Genomic DNA, 7,575 nt, shown 5'->3' on the forward strand with positions numbered 1-7,575 from the left:
AGTGCTGGCGCTGAGGCCAGACTCCATAGCCATTCCTCGTCACTGGGGCAGACCTGTTCCCGTAGGATGTTCGCCCACGGGAGTAAACATAGGGGCCTCATATTATCCTGGCTGGGTCAGACCTCTCCAGGGGAGGTGGTGTTTGTTCTGCTGTGGAGAGAAGTGTCTCAGGGAACCCAAGAGCTGTCAGGACAGCCTGGGAGCAGCTAGCTGTCAAGAGTTCTGAGTTCTCTGCCTTATTGTAGCCTCAACTTGATTCTTTTGGGCTTTTCACATAGACAATTGAGCTGCCTGGAAATAGTCATCATGTTTTTCCAATCACTGCTTCTTCTTTTTTTTCTCTCTCTTGTCTTCCATCACTGTGTGACTAGAAGTGGTGGCAGGTGGAATCCTGCTTTCTTCCCAGTTTTGACAAAAATCTAAACATTTCACTACTAACAGATGGGGATATTTGATGGATGGCATTTATTAAGTGATGAAGTTTCATTGGGACAAACCCAACTTGGTCATGGAATGCGGTTTTTCTTTCTTTTTTTCTTTTTCTTTTTAAAATTATTTGCTGCCACATTCAGTCTGTTAATATTTGTGTATATTTTTTGTATGCGGGTTCATAAGGCTAGATTGGTGTCTGTAATCTCTTTTCTAAATTGTCCTTACCAGGGTCTTTTGTTCTTAAGGTCATGTTGGGCTTATACGTGAGGGGGCTAGGACTAGTTTTGTCTTTTCTGGAGTTCATGTGAGAACAGCAGTCTCTGTTCGCTGAGTGTACACAGAATGCAGTCAGTCACCAGACCCAGTGTCAGGTAGAGGTTTGGGAAGCATGTACACAGGCTTTAAAAAATATATATGACCTGTCATTGTCATATACTGTAAAATTTTTTCCTTCCTCTTTCCTTAGGTTTTAAGAAAACAAACTCCGGTAAGTTTTATTAAAGAAAAAAATTCTCCTACGTTACGTTTCTCTAGTCTGTGCTGGCGTGCTCCTAATAATATCAGAAGGCCCCGGATCAATGGCAGCCAGTGTGTACATGCTAGAGTATTTTCTACATGCTGTGCCCAATTCAATATCATTGCCACTGTGTTGACGGGCAATAGCTTCGGCCAGTCTCCTGTGGTATTCTGTTTCCGCTTCCTCAGGGCTGGGCACTTGGTTGAGGGTGGACTGCTGTGCTTTGCCCTTGTTGTTCATCTTCAAAGTCTGCTTGTAGCCCAGTGTGCCCTTTCTACTTTTTATAAGTTGGGGCCTAGAGTTGGTCATCTCCAGAGACCGTGTTCTTTGTGGCTGCCATCGGAGACAAGATGGGTTGTCTCCATCTAAGCCCCCAACCAAGACAACTGCATTAGGAGAAAAACTTTTGTTTTGTTTTGTTTTGAGAAAATGTCTAACTATGTAGCCTAGAGTGTCCTCGAACTCACAAATCTCGTGCTTCAGCCTTTAAGAGGTCTTGGGATTGATGGCATACCCTGCAATGTGACAACTGGCTCTATTTGGTTTTATGTTTTGGCAAGACATTTTGATAGTCATGGGTTTACAGTTTCTTTGTAGTGTTTGGTTGTGAGGAACCTTGTAGTGTTTGCAGCACCAACTTCAGTTCTCACTCATGCTCGATCTTAGAAGTCTGCTGGCTTTATTGGTCATCAAATGAGCTTTCAATTATGTTACTCTCTGTTGTATGCATATTTTTTTTTCACTTCATCTCTGCTTCTTTCTTATTTCTATATGTCTACTTATTTTGGTTGGTTCTGTTGTTCTTTCTCTAACTCCTGAAGCTAGGTATCTCAGCATCCATGAGAAAAATAGTTAACCTTGTTAGTTGGAGTAAGTAGCCCTGAGGATGCTGTGCATCCTATCTATGAAAGGGGACAAGGCTCTCTCATCCCCCCTCTTCTATGTCCCAAGGGCAAGTGCTGCACAGCCCAGATGTCTTAAAGGCAAAGGGGATGAGGCTCCCTGGTAAGGAGAGCAAGGCATGTCTGCCTAGGGGGCTTGATTAAAAAAACAGGATGGGGGTGGGTGGGGTGGGGTGGGGGAAGGGTGGAGTCGGGTCTCTAGCCTTCTGAATAGCTAGCTCTGGTTTTCCCAGAGTCTACTGTGGGCCTGAGGTCACTCAGGCCTGAGGTCGTGAGAGCAGGATGCCCTGAGTGGCAAAGGGCTGGCTGGTTCTCTAGGGAGTAAAACACACAGACCTGTAAGGGGGAGGGGCGGTAGGAGTGGGTTTCCATTCCTTCCTGCCTATCTTCTGGGCTAATCCAGGATGGAGTATTCCTGCTGGGACCAGTTCTGACCCTCCCCCTCCCCCAGTCCCTGCTTATTTAAACCTCCAGGGGGCCTAGCTCTGGGCCTGGTTGCCTACCTAAGAAGAGCAGGGCAACAGTTAAGGACATGAACATACTTTGGTTCTCGGGCTCTGTCCTGGGGCCTCAGTCCTCCCAGAGGAGATGCTCAGACGGATGTGGAGTGGACCTTGCTTCAGAGAGTCAAACTGTGTACCCTGGGGTGGGATGTTCTCATAGTGTTCCCTCACTCCTCAGCTACAGCTGGAACCTTAAATACCATAATAAGAGCCTGTGGCTCAGAGGAAGGAGCTGGTGGGAGGTGAATGAAAGAGAGCCTGAAGGACATGGTACTTGGCAGGCTGTCGGAGCTGTATATTTACCCAGAAAGAGTGGCGCTGGACATCCAGAGTGTCAGAGCTCTCAAGAAGGCTCAGTTGTCAGGAGCAGACTCATGAGAGTACATCCCGCTCTGCCTGTGGCCTTGGCCCTCAAGTGTCTGCCTCCCAGCTCCCCAGGGAGGGTCTGAGTCCAACAGCATGCTCATCCCTCAGTTTTGCATCCTCTGCGCTATCTGCCCTCCCACTATCAGCCCCTGTCGCGCCTTTCTTTCTTTGGGCTTCTGAATACTGAAGAAGGTCAGTGTTCTGACTTCTGCAGTGAGGGTGTGTTTGTTCATAGTCCTGTGGCAGATTATCTCAGCTTCTACCTCAAAAAGATACCTCTGCCCTACTCTGTAGATGCGCTTTCAGATTGCTTCTCTGACCTTGACCTGGATGAACTGTCCTCTTGGACACTCCCTCCTTGAATGCCCACTTTAACACCTGTCTCCATCACCCCTCTCTGTCACCATACTGTGTGGATACCGCCAGACAGCTCTTGTTCCTGTGGGATTTCCCTTGTCTGGTTTTGAGAGTAGAGCTTTTGAACATAGTGATGTGTGCCCCACCGACTGCCTGGCAGCTGCAGTCGAGCTTATTGTTAAACTCACCAACTCTGGCACCAGCATCTTGTCAGAATAAGATGCCCATTGCTCTGAGCCAGAAACCCACAAATTCCGGGACCTCCTAGAAAATTTCTAAGTCAGACACCAATGAAGTGATTCCTCTGTCTACAAAGAGTCACCATGGACACTGACCTATGACAGATGGACTCAGAGGTGCCATTAAAACATTTTGATTTCCCTTTCTTTCTGGAGGCTCCCCTTTCTCCTGGCCTACACTGCAGAGAACAGAATGCTAGGAGAGTGGAGCTGCCTACTAGCCTGCTCGCATCATTGGTCCTGGGGTCCTCTTGGCCTTAGGCCCTTTCCCAGGCCTAACCCTTAGCTGAACTCCTCAAGGATACTCTCAAGGGGCCAGCCGAGTGCTTCAGGGTCAGAGAATTCCCAGGACATGACAGGTCCAAGCTGGTATCTGCTTCTTCTGGAATTTCCTACTTCCTGGGAAAGGGCAAACTTATCTTCCCAAAGGTTTTTCATAGAGGACCATGGAAACAGCCTGTGGAGCTGTTTTGAGGTCTTGGGGCTTCAGAGCTCTGGTCACTTGGGAGCTGGGCATCTTCTTTTCAGGTACCAACCATCTTCATCCTGAGAGGAGAGTCTCTGATGCATGCTGGAGGCTCTGCCAGGAGAGTCACTCCCACAACCTCTTGCTTTGTCTGCTGAGTGAGCTGAGCAATGTCCATGGCTGTGGACGTGCATGTTAGCCCTTCTCCCTCCACTCTTACTCTGGCATCCTGGACGTATCTTTTGTTTGTGTCTTGGCACAGTATCTTGCTATGTGTTTCTGGCCGGTGTGACACTCACTGTGTGTCTCAGGTAAGTCTCAAACTCACAGTGATCCTCTTGCCTCAGCCTCCTGTGTGCTTGGGATTATAGGCGTAAAGCCGCCATAGCCATCTCTGAACCCATCTTACAAGCACTTGGCTGTTGTCTTACTCTTTCCAGAATGTTGGATTCCTTTTCTGCTTCCAGAGGGAGACCTGGTTTTGAAGGGCATTGGGAATATGGTCCCACTCCTAAGGTAGCTTTTTCCCCAACAGTATCCCACAATTCCTCCACCCAGGCCCGTTACGCTGGTTTTGTTAAGCCATCCCTTAGATTAGGTGTCAGGTTTTGGACGTGAGTGTTGGTGAAAACCAGAAGCAGATGGCCAGGCCTTGTTCTCCACTGAATGCACATGCGTGTTAGTTGGGATGGAGGCAAGTTGCATTTGCAGAGTAGTTTTCTGACCTTCACCTCATCTCTGCTCCAGTACCCACCCACTAGATGTCTAGTCCTTTCTAGTCTAGCATTCAGACCTCAGCTTCTTTAGACAGGACTTCCTAAGAGAGTTATACCCTAAGACATTGTCAATCATGGGGGAAAAGAATGATGCTATGGCCAGAGAGAATCTGGGTAGCCCCAAGAGGGTCAGCATATTGTCTTTCTGGATCCTAGCAAGGGAGACATTCTAATTTGAGGTGACTCCCCACCTCTCCCCCCACATGAGTGAAAAAAACAACAGACACAAGTTTGCTCAAGTGACACATTTCAATAGAATCTCTAAAACTCTATGAATTGAACAGATAAAATACCTCTGGGCTATTTTGTTACAAAATATTTGCCATTTGGATTAGTTGCTGAGTGCAGCCACCCTGCCTGTCCCCAGAGAGCTGTCACTCCATCTGGTGAAGGGTGAGCAGGGGAGGAGAGGTACCACTGGAAGATGGACAGCAGATGCGGAGACAGACAGATGGATGATATCAGGAACCCCTACTGGGTAACAGAGACATCCTGGCAGGCTCTGGACAGGTTGGGAGTGGGGAAATCAAAGACCCAGGACCCATACATATTTGTGAGAGCGAGACATCTTTGCAGACGAGAAGACATACAGGCTGGCTTCCAGGAAAGGCTGCCAAGACAGGACCTGCATTAGAACTGGAGGTGGGATTGCCTAAAAGTAGGTTAGGAAAGGTGCTTCCACCTCCCACTTGATTCTGGAGTTGGGGCCAAATGGATAAATTGGGAGAGGGGCCCAGGCTCTCCAAAGTAAGGCCTAGAAAGTTGATGGATGAGCGCATCTTAGGGCGTTTGGATCTGGAAACTCAGCTAGCACTCCACTGCTCCCTTAATTTTGAGACAACTAGAGTCTCAAGAGTCTCTTTCTGGGCCTGTAAGAAAAATTGAGGCCCTGACATGGCCATGCCATGGGGACGGGCAGGAGGCTTCTCCCAGATCTCTGGGGACTAAGATACAGATGGATGCCACCATTTGCAGGTTGGCTGACCAGGGGATGGAGGCAACACATGCTGGGGGCTCTAATGTTGCCTGACCAGTAAGGTGCACTAGTTCCTCCCTGCCCTGGGCCATTGGGGGCTCAAAGCTCTGCCAGCTCAGGACTGTTCTATGCTGTGACCCCAAGCAGTGTGGCTTCCTGTGCAGGACTTTGCTCCTGCCAGCAGGCTCTAGGTCTACTGCAGCAACCTCTCCCTGTAGAAAAGGAGCACAGTGCCTGACAGCCTGGGTCCCCAGAGCCTGCACATGTGGACCGGGCCCCCAAACCTCGGCCAGTTGGAGCAGGAGCTCACCTGGAAAGTCAGGCTTCAGCTGAGGTGGGGACGGACAGAGATGCTGTTAGCATGAAGCCAGATGTGAACAGAGAACAGGGCTTGGTAACGGGAACTGGGCTATCCAGGGCTATGTCCCTCTTCATCAGCCCTTGACACCATGACCCCCTACTCCAGAAACACACTTAGACACGTTCATAACTCACACTCCTTTATACATCCTCTGCACTAGTCATAAATTTCCCTCTATTTTCAGCCCTCGCCTTCATCCCATCCCACCGAAAGCTCTGGTCTATCCCTAGGCCTTAACACTTTCTGCTCCGGCCCAGATGGGTGAGGTGTCTAAAGAGTGATCCTATCTGCCAGCTGTTCCACTCTAACAGGTTCTGATTATTTTCTGAAATGTGGGTACTCCAGAAGGGTTCAAGGCAGTCAACTGAGAAAAACACAGGCTGGGAGCCCCTGGGGAGATAGAATATTGGCCAAAAGTTACAGGAATTGGCCAGAAACTCCCCGGGCGACATCACAATGACCTCAGGGTGAAAACACATACAGACACATGCATGCATGCACACGCATGCACGTACATGAAATGAGGTCATCTGGCCCCTCTAAGAGCCTGGGTTACTTCTGCCTTTTGTCTGGTCCAGAATATTGAATTTTGGGGTGTATAGTAGGGACCAGGAAAAGCCAGCTTACTTCCAACAATGGCAGTATTCACTGTGCCTCTCACCTCTTTAAAGCTTTAAAAACAGGCTCTGACTAGGTGGCCATACTGAGGAAGGTCAGAAATAGCTGTTGGCCTTGGATAAAGGAGGCTGGCCTGGCTTGTGACAGATGGTCCCTGAAAATGCCATGAATGTGACAGCCTATGACACCATCTCTGTAGTCTTTGGGGCTGCCTCATCTGTCTGAGGCTCTGCTGGACCAGGGCCACCTGTGTTGACTCTGGTCCTGGTAGGTCTGGAAAGTGGATGCCTGAGCCCTGCTTAGCTCTGTTCTGCAGTTTTGAAAATCCCGGGAACTCTTGGCCATCACTGCTGGAAGCCAGTCTGCAGGCCCAGGGAGGGACTGTTTCGAGGGTAGGGCAGCAGGGTGACACAGTGACTCTGCAGCCCCACTGCTTTACCTTGTCTGTATACACAGAGGCTGCAGTAGTACCGAGACACACCTCTGCTGGGCAGACCAGCACCCCAACTCCTTGCTTCTGGTTCCACAAAGAAGCAATCAACCCAGTTCTCACATGTGTTTATGGCTAACTGCCCCTGTGTTGGAGGCTGGAGGACCAAATGTTTTCACCAAGTGCACTTTGCAGACATGACCTCCCAGGGCCATGTTGAATTGACCCGCATAGAATTAGACAGTCTGTCCCTTCTCCTTATATCTTTCCTGGGTCTGGGTAGCTCAGAATTCTCAGGAGGTGGCAGAACAGACATGATTAAGGGAGCTAATGTCCCTGGGGCACAGAGAACCAGACTTCCAACTACAGGCTTGGATGACAAAAGCAGCAGACAAACCCCCTCTCCCCTGCTACTCTTAGACCCCCACCCTGGGGAGTCAGGGTTAGCTCTCTATTTAGCTTGGTCATAGATACACCTTATGTTAGGGTACTCTACTCGTGTCCTGGGGTGTGCTGCTGGCAAGTCTAGCCTTTGGTCTTATCCACTGTACTTGCTAATAGACCAAGTCTGCAAGCTCATCAGGCCACAGGCCCTTTGCCTTCAGTTTTCCTTCAATCTATAGTCCAGTTGG

The sequence above is a fragment of the Acomys russatus genome, chromosome 13 (assembly GCF_903995435.1).
Source record: "Acomys russatus chromosome 13, mAcoRus1.1, whole genome shotgun sequence".
Classification (NCBI taxonomy): domain Eukaryota; kingdom Metazoa; phylum Chordata; class Mammalia; order Rodentia; family Muridae; genus Acomys; species Acomys russatus.